A 13,117-nucleotide genomic window follows, 5' to 3' on the forward strand; every position below is an offset into this window, starting at 1 on the left:
CTCTTGGTTATTTAGTAACGTATTGTTTATCCTCCATGTGTTTGTCTTTTTTACGTTTTTTTCCCTGTAATTCATTTCTAATCTCATAGCGTTGTGGTCAGAAAAGATGCTTGATATGATTTCAATTTTCTTAAATTTACTGAGGCTTGATTTGTGACCCAAGATGTGATCTATCCTGGAGAATGTTCCATGCACACTTGAGAAGAACGTGTAATCTGCTGTTTTTGGATGGAATGTCCTATATATATATCAATTAAATCTATCTGGTCTATTGTGTCATTTAAAGCTTCTGTTTCCTTATTTATTTTCATTTTGGATGATCTGTCCATTGGTGTAAGTGAGGTGTTAAAGTCCCCACTATTATTGTGTTACTGTCGATTTCCTCTTTTATAGCTGTTAACAGTTGCCTTATGTATTGCAGTGCTCCTATGTTGGGTGCATAAATATTTATAATTGTTATATCTTCTTCTTGGATTGATCCCTTGATCATTATGTAGTGTCCTTCCTTGTCTCTTGTAACATTCTTTATTTTAAAGTCTATTTTATCTGATATGAGTATAGCTACTCCAGCTTTCTTTTGATTTCCATTTGCATGGAATATCTTTTTCCATCCCCTCACTTTCAGTCTGTATGTGTCCCTAGGTCTAAAGTGGGTCTCTTGTAGACAGCAAATATATGGGTCTTGTTTTTGTATCCATTCAGCCAGTCTATGTCTTTTGGTTGGGGCATTTAATCCATTCACGTTTAAGGTAATTATCGATATGGATGTTCCTATGACCATTTTCTTAATTGTTTTGGGTTTGTTTTTGTAGGTCCTTTTCTTCTCTTGTGTTTCCCACTTAGAGAAGTTCTTTTAGCATTTGTTGTAGAGCTGGGTTGGTGGTGCTGAATTCTCTTAGCTTTTGCTTGTCTGTAAAGCTTTTGATTTGTCCATCAAATCTAAATGAGATCCTTGCGGGGTAGAGTAATTTTGGTTGTAGGTTCTTCCCTTTCATCACTTTAAGTATATCATGCCACTCCCTTCTGGCTTGCAGAGTTTCTGCTGAGAAATCAGCTGTTAACCTTATGGGAGTTCCCTTGTATGTTATTTGTCGTTTTTCCCTTGCTGCTTTCAATAATTTTTCTTTGTCTTTAATTTTTGCCACTTTGATTACTATGTGTCTCGGCATGTTTCTCCTTGGGTTTATCCTTTATGGGACTCTCTGCGCTTCCTGGACTTGGGTGGCTATTTCCTTTCCCATGTTAGGGAAGTTTTCGACTGTAATCTTTTCAAATATTTTCTCTGGTCCTTTCTCTCTCTCTTCTCCTTCTGGGACCCCTATAATGCGAATGTTGTTGTGTTTAATATTGTCCCAGAGGTCTCTTAGGCTGTCTTCATTTCTTTTCATTCTTTTTTCTTTATTCTGCTCTGCAGCAGTGAATTCCACCATTCTGTCTTCCAGGTCACTTATACGTTCTGCCTCAGTTATTCTGCTATTGATTCCTTCTAGTGTAGTTTTCATTTCAGTTATTGTATTGGTCATCTCTGTTTGTTTGTTCTTTAATTCTTCTAGGTCTTTGTTAATCATTTCTCTCATCTTCTCAATCTTTGCCTCCATTCTTATTCCGAGGTCTTGAATCATCTTCACTATCATTATTCTGAATTCTTTTTCTGGAAGGTTGACTATCTCCACTTCATTTAGTTGTTTTTCTGGGGTTTTTTCTTGTTCCTTCATCTGGTACATAGCCCTCTGCCTTTTCATCTTGTCTCTCTTTCTGTAACTGTGGTTTTTGGTCCACAGGCTGCAGGATTGTAGTTTTTCTAGCTTCTGCTGTCTGCCTTCTGGTGGTTGAGGCTATCTAAGAGGCTTGATGGGAGGCTCTGGTGGTGGGTAGAGCCGACTGTTGCTGTGGCAGTCAGAGCTCAGTAAAACTTTAATCCACTTGACTATTGATGGGTGGTTCTGGGTTCCCTCCCTGTTGGTTGTTTTGCCTGAGGCAACCCAACACTGGAGCCTACCTGGGCTCTTTGGTGGGGCTAATGGCAGACTCTGGGAGGGCTTACGCCAAGGAGCACTTCCCAGAACCTCCGCTGCCAGTGTCCTTGTCCCCACGGTGAAACAGAGCCACCCCCCGTCTCTGCAGGAGACCCCCCAACACCAGCAGGTAGGTCTGGTTCAGTCTCACCCAGGGTCACTGCTCCTTCCCCTGGGTCCCAATGCACACACTACTTTGTGTGTGCCCTCCAAGAGTGGGTTCTCTGTTTCCCCCAGTCCTGTCGAAGTCCCACAATCAATTCCCACTAGTCTTCAAAGTCTGATTCTCTAGGAATTCCTCCTCCCGTTGCCGGACCCCCAGGTTGGGAAGCCTGACGTGGGGCTCAGAACCTTCAGTCCAGTGGGTGGACTTCTGTGGTATAAGTGTTCGCCAGTCTGTGAGTCACCCACCCAGCAGTTATGGGATTTGATTTTACTCTGATTGCGCCCCTCCTACCATCTCACTGTGGCTTCTCCTCTGTCCTTGGACGTGGGGTATCCTCCTTGGTGAAGTCCAGGGTCTTCCTGTCAATGATTGTCCAGCAGCCAGTTGTGATTCTGGTGCTCTCGCAAGAGGGAGTGAGAGCACGTCCTTCTACTCCGCCATCTTGGTTAATCCTATCAGAAGCTGTTCTTTTTGAACATCAATTCTTCAAAACCAACAGCTTCATCAATTTTTCTAAGTGTTCCATGTGTTCTTTAAAAAATGAAAAGTTCTCTACAGTAAGCCAAACTTTTAAAGTCCATTTTTTAATCTTGTCTACTTTAATTTTCTTTCCTGGTCCCTCAGTTTCTGAGAGATATGTATTGTTGTGTTTACCTATATTTTCCTGTCATTTTTCCTGCATACAAGTTTGAGTAAAAGAAAATAAACTCAAATTTTATCTTATTGGTATATTTGAGCCTTTTGTTCTTACGAGGTAAACTCATAATATATATTAATATTTTTTGGTCTGGAATTTGATTTTGTCAATATTAACATTGCTCATTAGCTTTATTTTAGTTAGTATTTGCCAAATATATCATTTTCCATCTCTTCCATGTTTTGGGAGGTCAGGCAAAATAAACAATAAACTAATCAAAATAACATATACAAATGGTTTTGAAAGTCAAATAGTTCCAGTAAACTTATAACAGAAATCAACAGTTTTCAAACACCACCAATTTATTTAGCCATTTCTTCTAGTATCACTATCCTTGTTTCCAAATAACATGCTTTATATTGCTGTATCCTTTTTAGTTCCAGAAATTATTTTTTTATTTCCTTCTAGGATCATATGGATTTACCTTTTATAGAACTTTCCTGTCACACCCATATTCCCTCAATCTATCTTCTGAAAAGTTTTAGTCCTATATTAATGTTCATTGTTTATATATTATGTAAATAGTAGTCATGATGATTAAATCAATATTCAGTGATTGTGTTATGTTTCTATTATTCACAGTTAAACCAACTAGTATACTGTAATCACATTCATTTTCTTTTACAAAGTTTTGCTTTTACTGAGGAGTTAATAATTGCCTATTTTTGCATTTGCTATGTTTCTATATGCCAATCCCTACATCATCTTCATAAGTGTAAATAGAATTAAAAATCTCTTCTAAATACAGTCAACTACATAAGGTGTTCTATCAACTTGACCTTTTTCTTGCAGTCCTCAATCTGAACTTGTTCTAGATCTTCTGTACCACTGCTGCAATGGCAATTCCTTTCCCCTCTCTCCTATGTTGACCCCATTTTCTCCATCCCATGTTTTCCTTTAACAAATATTAAATCTACTCCTTCGCTTTATTTAGTGAAATAATTTTCCCTCAGAATTTCAAGGCATTACTCCTTTGGTTTCTAGTTCCATGTATTATTTTTGAAAAGCTTAATGTCAGTCTAATTTGCATTTCTTTATATGGTACCTGTTTTCTTTCTGGAAGCTTTCAGAATCTCTTTCCTTGCCAGTGTTTCAAAATTTCAAGGTCATGTGCCTTGGTGTGGATTTTAATGTACATGACAGTTCCTATTAACATGGAAATTCATATCCTTCAGTTTTGGAATTTATTCCTATACTAGTCCTTTGAGTCCTTCTTTTCTATCTTCTCTATTATCTCTATGGAACACCTGTTTTTTGATGTTGACCCTTTGGGGCCAATCTTGAATTTTTTTTCTTTTCCCTTCTTTTTATGTTCTGTTTCCTAACAGATTTTCTCACTTTTATATTCCAATCCTTCTACTGAGATTTTTACTTCTGATATATTTAGTGGGCTCAGTCAGCTATTATACAAATGTCACTATTCAATTTTCCCCAGCAGGTATCTTCCCCCTATTCTTCTTAATCCTTTAAAGTGAGAGGCTCTGAGGCTGGGCTTCTCCGACGGTGAAATAGGAGGACTTTTCCTTAAGATGTATTCTGGAAATAGACCAACAATAATAGTAGCAGTAGACCCCCATAACAAGTGGGAGGTTATAGGGGTCCCTCAGTTAACAAAGCCCAACTTTATTTCACACACATCATCCTTACCAAATGCAAACTAGAGGTGAGTTATATTTGGTAAGTTCATTGTTCAGAATTCTGATGGAGTTCCCTTAGTCTATCACTTTGTTCCCTGCCAAATTTTCCATATCCACCTTCTTCTCAATTGTCTGACAGTGGGATCACAGGGTTATCTATATGTACCAAATTGCCACTAGTATATAGCTAGTATATGAGAGTTTTCATTTATGAACTACATTTTGCAAAAATATTTGCCTTTCTATTTACTTGGCAGCCTCCATGTTAACTGGCAGATGTGCTTCTTTTATCTTATTTCAAAAGACTTCAAAATGCTTTTCAGTGCAACAAAAAGTTATCTGGAAGAATAAACGTGTGCACTTTAGCAAGCAGCCTTTCATTCGGTTTCCTCATAAAAGCATTAACAACATCACATGAAGTCATTAACACTATGCCAAAACTGGAACATAGAACCAGCCTGTTTGAATACTGCCCCGGGATCAGTAGGTCCTATTTGGCTAAGAGCTATGCACAGGAATAAAAACTGTAAATGCAACAAAGCAACACAAGCAAGTATACATGTAGAATTTTCAGTGGCTCCTGGAATTTTCATTTAACAAATACTACTGTGCATCAATTAAAGAAGCACAATGTCAGGTATGCAAAGGAAAAAAAAAATCATGCAGATTCCTAGAGATTAAAAGCTTTTATAAAACAGTGGGGCCTATATCTAGGGGCAAGGATGAAAACTCAAATACCCACAGTCACCAAACTGACAAAGTAGATGTATGAAGTGGATTGAGTCTGAGACTCGTGGGGACTGAAGCAAACAGGAGAATGTATGTCCTCTCTGCAGAGGACAGCCATGCCTCAGGGTCAACGATAACTGCCATGGAGGAATACAAGTTGAGTGCAACTACATATTCTGACTTCTCAAGGGAAGCCCAAAATCTTATTTTTAGATGTTGGCAGCAAAAGTTTTAAAAATTTAAACACCATGTGAGCCATACACTTTCCTGCAGAATCTAACCTATGAGATATTAGTTTGTACCATCTAACAGATAAATTCATGAGGCATTTTAATCAAGATTTTCTATGAATTTTAGTCTTTAAAACATACTTAAATGGATATTATTTCATTTCAAAAGTTGCAATATATTTCCCATAGTGAAAATAAAGTCTACAGTTTTCAAAAATCTAAAGCATTTTAAAAGATTTTAATTTTCCTTCTTGTACATATCCAATAAAACAGCTAGGAGAAAAGTTTGCATTAAAAAAGCAGAAAAAAAAGAAAGCCTGGACAATACTCTCATTTAAGATGAAGAGGAAAAAAAAAAAGGCCACAGAATACACAAAGCCAATCCAGTCACCTGCATTATCTTTCTGAAAGGGTTTTTTCCCCCATTGACAAGGATGCCTTAGTTACCACCCTCTTACTGTAGATCCCCTCTTTATGTTTAATGTTAACAGTGTCTGCCAGCTCATCATCCCTTGTGCCTAGCACCTGAGCCGGGAAGTCTGGAGCAATGGCATCATTGGATCCTACAGAAAAATGGAAAAGTAGTACAGTTAACACAAGTACAGATTGAAGAAAGACAAAAAATTTACCTCTTAAACCACTTCTATAAAAAAGGCACTACCATGGGAGTGTTACAGGGTAATCAGAAGGAGACATGAGTCAAACTGAAGCTGTCAGAAATGTACAATATTGCAACAATATACTGGAGAAGCAAATGACATAAGAGGAGACATATAAATTAGAAGGGAGACAATTTCCGGCTCAGGAACGTTTTCAGAGGAGGAGAAAATAGTTTGTACCTTGGAAAGTAAGTAGGCTTTTTGAAATATGGGGAGGAAGAAACAAAGGCATTTTAGGTAGAGGTTACATCATTAGCAAAGACCAGGAAGCAGGAAAACAGATTAAGCAAAAACAATTAGATACTTTTGTGGTCAGACTGTATTATGGACTACATTAAAGAGAGTGGTGGGAGATATTAAAAAGTAATTGTTTGGGACAAAATTCAGCAGGGCATGGAATCCCAAGCTAAAGGGATAAAGAGTGTAAATTTTACTGTACATGAAATGCAACATCATTAAGGATTTTTTAATAAAGGGAACTGCAATCAGTTACATTGTAGGAAGCTTAATCTGACAATGATACAAAAGACAAAACATTGTAAGGAAAATTTTATGTGATAAAGTAATACAAGATTTGAAAGTAACTTTATTTTCTTTAAAATATATTTCAATATTCTTAAATCCACTAACATAGGAACTGATAAGAGAAGTTTATCCATGTCACATATAAGAGGCAAAAGAACACCTCTGGACGTACAGGAGTTTATAGTAACTATAGAATTATCTTCTACAAAAATGCTTTTCTTTCTTAACTGGTACTCCATACTTCATGCATTTTCTAAGCACCTAAAATGTGTATGGCAATAAAAGCTGGGTAAGTATCAGTTCATTTGTACAGTATAAATATAAATAAGTCATGAGTTATATTTCAGGACAGATTGCAAGGATCCTATTAAGCCTTCTGGGTCATATGTACACTGAGCTTTTCTTTGCTTCCATGGCATCACGTTCTTTTATTTGCTCCCTACCTCTCTGGTAAATCCTTAGTGTACTTTCTTCTACCAAATCTCTCAATGCTGGAGTTCCTCTAGGGGTCAGAACTGGGTTCTCTTCTCTTCCTGGATGAACTCACTGATCATCAGTGTATGGAACACTATATGTGGATGACCAACAGATAGATATCTCTAGCTGGAACCTGTTTTCTGAGCTTCAGATTCTAGCATTCAGGACACAGCTAGCCTCTAAAGCATTTGGAGGAAAAATTAGAAAACGATGTCTCTTCCTCATAAAAAAAAAATTTGTTTTATATATTATGATACAACACAAACAACTATACGTGAGGGTCTCTTCACCACCTCCCTTTATCCTCCAAGAGAGGTGATTGTGTCAGGTTCAGAGTTAGGCAAGGAAGAATAATTAAGTTCCTGAGAGCAGTGCATGGATGTACAAGAGAATCAACCTCCTTGGAGCTGAGAGGCAGTTGAAAGAGAGTGTAGCCACACATATGTGTATATGCCATTGAATGTATGTGTACTTATTTTCCTGCATCTGTGCACAGCTGCAGAACGTGTGCAGATTTACGTTTCGGGCAGGAAGAGAGTTAACATTATTGCTCCAGAACGCTAACAGGAGATTTGGAATCTTCACCCCTGGGTGTTTTCATAAAAAATGGCACATGTTTATGACGTGAACAGAGCCACCTTCTAGATAGTGCCTTTGCATAAAACTTAACTGTAAACTGACTTTGTTTACATTCAACTGCAGGTTTAACATCTCCACATGGATGTGGAACAGAAATCTCATTTTTAACATGTCCAAAGCAGATATTTTGACCATCTTCTCCAAATCTGCTTCTTCCTCAGGTTTCTTCATCTCAGTAAATGGCACCTTTATTTACCCAGTTGCTTATTCTAGAAAAGTAGAAATTTTTTTTTCACCTCCTTCTCCCTCACTCTCCATATTCTATTACCAAGTCCAGGAAGAACTATTTCCTAAAACTAAGTTGAATGTGTCCACTTCTCTCCATCTCTGTCATCATCACTCTAATCCTAGGTGCTACCATCTCTGACACTAATTACTGCAACAGCCTTCAGCTAACTGGTATCCTCACTTCCACTTCTTGACCCTCCCTTCACATGGGCTCCCTGCCTTTCCATCCACAAGCTATTCTCCATAAAGCAGCCTGAAAAAAATGTACCAATGTAAATCAAACCACAGTTGCCTACTAGAAGAAAGTTCAAGTGCCTTAATATGGTTTACACAACCCTGGATGATCTTGAACCTATCTATCTTTAGCCATATCTAGCCACAGCTCTGCTCTACCCACACTGCCTTCTTCTCACTTGTCAAATGCATTCAACTTTCCTGTTTCTGGAGCTCCTCCCATTCTGTTCCCTTCCACCAGCGCACTCTCACTCCCCACTCTCTGCCTGCCTAACTTACCTATATCCTCTAGATCTCAGCTCAGAAGTTTCTTCTTTGGAAAGGCCTTCATGGGCTCCTAAAACTAAACTGGATCCTTTTACTCTCTTAAAACTCTTCTTTATTTTCCTAACTCGTCGTTTGTAATTATGTACTTATTTGTATCTATTTGTTAATATGTGTCTCCCCACTTGAACATGATCATAGGGGGCATGTTTATTTTATTTTGCACAGCCGTATAAATGTAGCACCTAGCATAGTATCTGCCAGAAACACGGTAAGAACTTTAATACTTTTTTGGTTGAAGAAAAAATGAACATAAGCTGAAAGTTTCTGTGACCTTAAAAAAAAAATAACCAGGTCATTGCAGAAAGTTCAGAAAAGTAAGCAGAAAACAAACCAAAAAACTCGAGCATACTTTGGTTATAGATCCTTCTAAATGAATATATAGTGGGATCAAAATGTATATAGTTTCAATATCTTTTTTTCCCACCCAAATAGAGATATATTTTGTTTAAATGGAATTTAAAGTCAGCATAAAAAGTGAAAAAACATGCAGGGTCAAAATCATCCTTGAAGGTTGAAACTGATATCCTGTCTGCTCAATAAATCCATCAGAGTCCAGTTTTTCACCCTGGCTTGTAACAAATCACTGTGCCTGCATCTAAGCACCTGATGAAGTACCTGACTTGTGTTTAGAGACCACATTGTACTAAAAACACTTAAACTCTAGAATCATACTCAGGGAAGCAAGTTAAAAGACGCTTAAACTATAAAAGTCAAATGAGGACACTGAACTTCGAGAACTGAGGTTTCCCACCTCTCATTTCAAACTCTCTCATGCTAATATGCTGATAAGAGTGTGGAGAGTACAACACACTTGTACTTTTTTATTTTTAACTGAGATGTTAATGACAAAGGGAGATTAAGAGAGAGGTTCACTTCATGGGTTGCTTTTTTATTTATTTATTTATTTATTTATTTATTTATTTATTTATTTATTTATTTATTTATTTATTTATTTATTTATGGCTGTGTTGGGTCTTCGTTTCTGTGCGAGGGCTTTCTCCAGTTGTGGCAAGCGGGGGCCACTCTTCATCACGGTGCACGGGCCTCTCACTATTGCGGCCTCTCTTGTTGCGGAGCACAGGCTCCAGATGCTCAGGCTCAGCAATTGTGGCTCACGGGCCTAGTCGCTCCACGGCATGTGGGATCTTCCCAGACCAGGGTTCGAACCCATGTCCCCTGCATTGGCAGGCAGATTCTCAACCACTGCGCCACCAGGGAAGCCCCACACTTGTACTTTTAAGGTTCATTCTCCTCTTCTCTTTTTGTTAAATACATGTAATTGAACTTGTTTAAATGCATGTATGACACAATGCCAATGTACGCCAAAATTACTTATCATAGTTAAAGACATTTCATCGTAATCTATTCATTTGACTTATTTATGCTATCTTAAAGTTTCTTGTTTCCTGTTTGTTTTTTGGTTTTTTGTTTTGGCTGCGTTGGGTCTTCATTGCTATGTGTGGGTTTTCTCTAGCTGCGGCAAGCCGGGGCTACTCTTCCTTGTGGTGTGCAGGCTTCTCATTGCAGTGGCTTCTCTTGTTGCGGAGCATGAGCTCTAGGCTCGCGGGCTTCAGTAGTCGTGGCATGCGGACTCAGTTGTTGTGGTGCATGGACTTAGCTGCTCCACGGCATGTGGGATCTTCCTGGACCAGGGCTTGAACGCGTGTCCCCTGCGATGACAGGCAGATTCTTAAGCACTGCGCCACCACGGAAGCCCCTCTTGTTTCCTGTTCTTGTTCTATGTTATTTTGCTTATTTTATATACTTAACAATAATTTGGAAGACAGATATCTAGTTTTAAAATTATTTTCGAGTTTTTTTTTTTTTGGTAGCTTTTTTCCATTGTGGTAAAATATACATTAAATTTACCATTTTAAACATTTTTAAGTATACAAGTTAAGGCATTAAGTGTATTCACATTGTTGTGCAACCATCACACCATCCATCTACAGAATTAACTCATTTTCCCAAATGGAAACTCTGTACCTATTAAACAATAACCCTTTTCCTCCTCCTCCAACACTTTTGTGACTGGCTTGTATTACTTAGTACAATGCCTTCAAAGTCCATCCACAGTGTAGCATGTGTCAGAAATTCACTCCTTTTTAAGGCTGAATAATATTCTATTGTATGTATGTATCACATTGTATTGATCCATTCATCAGGTGGTAGACATCTGGATTGTTCTCACCCTTTGGCTATTGTTAATAATGCTGCTATGAACCTGGGTGTTCAAAATCTGTTCTAATCCCTGCTTTCAATTCTTTTGGGTATATACTTAGAAGAAGAATTGCTAGATCATATAGTAATTCTATGATTAATTTTTTGAGGAACCACTACACTGTTTTCCACAGTGGCTATACCATTTTACGTTCCCATCAGCAATACACAAGAGTTCCAATTTCACCATATCCCTGCCAACCCTTGCTCTTTTTTATTTCATAAAAGCCATCCTGATGGGTATGAAGTGGTATCTCTTTGTAGTTTTTATTTACATTTCCTTCATGACTAATGATGTAAAACATCTTTTCACATTCTTTTTGGCCATCTGTATCTTTCCTGGAGAAATGTCTCTTCAGATTCTGTACTCATTAAAAAAATTAGATTGCTTTTTGCTGTTGTTGAACTGTAAGAGTTCTTCATATATTATGGATAGTCATCTCTCATCAGATATATGAATTGCAAATGTTTTCCCCAATTCTGTGTGCAATCTTTTTACTATGTTGATGGTGTTTTGTTTTTTTTTTTTTTTTTTTGGTGCACACAAGTTTTAAATTTTAATCAAGTCCAATTTATTTTTTATGAAAACTTCTTTAACCTATCTGATCACCAAGTCATGAATAAAATGACACCTCTTTAGTCAAAAAGACAAAAAATACAATTGTTTTTTCTTTTCATGCCGTCATTCCAGAATTAACTTTTGGCATTTTTTTTTCCACCTTGTAACTAAATTTGCTATTTAGATGAGTATTGTGTTAAACTGACTTCAAAGTTCACCACTGATCACTTTCAGCATTGCTTCATTTCTTTGTAATGAATTCTTCATTTTGATTCATCTCTTCAGCTGGATGAGTCTTCAAGTGCATTTTTCAAGAAGGTACAGAGGTTGAATATACTTTCTAGCTGCTGTGTACTTGTGAAAATGTCTTTTCATTGTCATAGTGCTTAATGAAAATGCACTGGGTCCATAAATCCTTGAATTATATAATTTTCCCAATAAATACAGATTTGGTTCCATTATTTTTACATTTAGTATTTTAAATAAGCCTGATATCAGACTAAATTTTCTTCCCTTAACTTTTTTTTTAATTGTATATTTATGAGATTTTCTTCTATTTATTTTGACTCAAAAATCTTTTTCTGATATGTCTCTCAGTCTCTGATTTTTCCCTGGATTTTTATGGCAACTTTCAATCTGCATACAGTGTTCCCCTTTTCAGGAGAAGGATGGTTTATTCAATTAAGTGTTTGAATATTACTTTCTTCCTCAGCTACAGATATAATTCTTGGTTTGGTTTACTTAGCTATGTTTCTTATGTCTCTCATCATCTTTCACAGCATTTTCATTTTCTTCTTCTTTTTCCTCTGTAATTTTGCAGACTCTCAGATTTGTCCTCATCACTAATTTAACTTCCTTCATGTTAATTCCACCCTTTCTTGCCTGCAAAATGTATTTTAAATCTGTTACCAAATCTTTACAGTTTTAGGCAGTCTTTTCCTTCATGTGTTCATTCCTGCCCACCCCCCCACACACACACTTTTTTTCTAAATTGAGACAAAACATAAAATTCACCAATTAAGGGTTCCGCCGTGGAGACACGTAAAGGTCAGTGAGTTGGTGCGGAGTTTGTCTCGGCACGCGTGGCCGTGCTGGGATGGAGTCCTCCTCCTCTTCCTCTGCAGCGGGTTTGGGCTCGGTCGACCCGCAGTTGCAGCATTTCATCGAGGTAGAGACTCAGAAGCAGCGCTTCCAGCAGCTGGTGCACCAGATGATGGAACTTTGTTGGGAAAAGTGCATGGACAAGCCTGGGCCAAAGTTGGACAGTCGGGCTGAGGCCTGTTTTGTGAACTGCGTTGAGCGCTTCATTGATACAAGCCAATTCATCTTGAATCGACTGGAACAGACCCAGAAATCCAAGCCAGTCTTCTCAGAAAGCCTTTCTGACTGACCTGAGTATTACCTCTCTGGAAAAGGAAGGTAGTTCAAGAAATGAAGAGCAGTTGATGGGATGGTTGAAGAAAAGGCTGTGGGGGGATCGGCTCCCATCTTTGTCACTCTTGGGACATCCTGTCATCTGAGAATGAACAAAGACCAATTTTCGTGTGTGGGGGTGGTTTGAGGGTCAAATGTGTTTGGGGTTGTGTTTTTTAATGCTAATCTTGGGAAAACAATTGACAGATGAATGGAAAACTCTACTAGGTGTATGTTACTGTATGTGGGACGATGCTTTCCTCATAGTCCCATTAACTGCTTCCTATAATTTTAATAGTGGAACTGCTCTATAATTTGATAGTGGGACCACATAGGTAATAATCTGTTATTTGTGTGGATTC

General features: G+C 37.8%; 1 pseudogene; it reads left to right on the forward strand.

Moving 5' to 3' along the window:
* Positions 1-12,438: 12,438 nt before the first annotated feature.
* On the forward strand, positions 12,439-12,870 carry LOC137777889 (mitochondrial import inner membrane translocase subunit Tim8 A pseudogene; annotated as a pseudogene).
* The last annotated feature ends 247 nt before the right edge of the window (positions 12,871-13,117 follow it).

The sequence above is a fragment of the Eschrichtius robustus genome, chromosome 15, assembly GCF_028021215.1.
Source record: "Eschrichtius robustus isolate mEscRob2 chromosome 15, mEscRob2.pri, whole genome shotgun sequence".
Classification (NCBI taxonomy): domain Eukaryota; kingdom Metazoa; phylum Chordata; class Mammalia; order Artiodactyla; family Eschrichtiidae; genus Eschrichtius; species Eschrichtius robustus.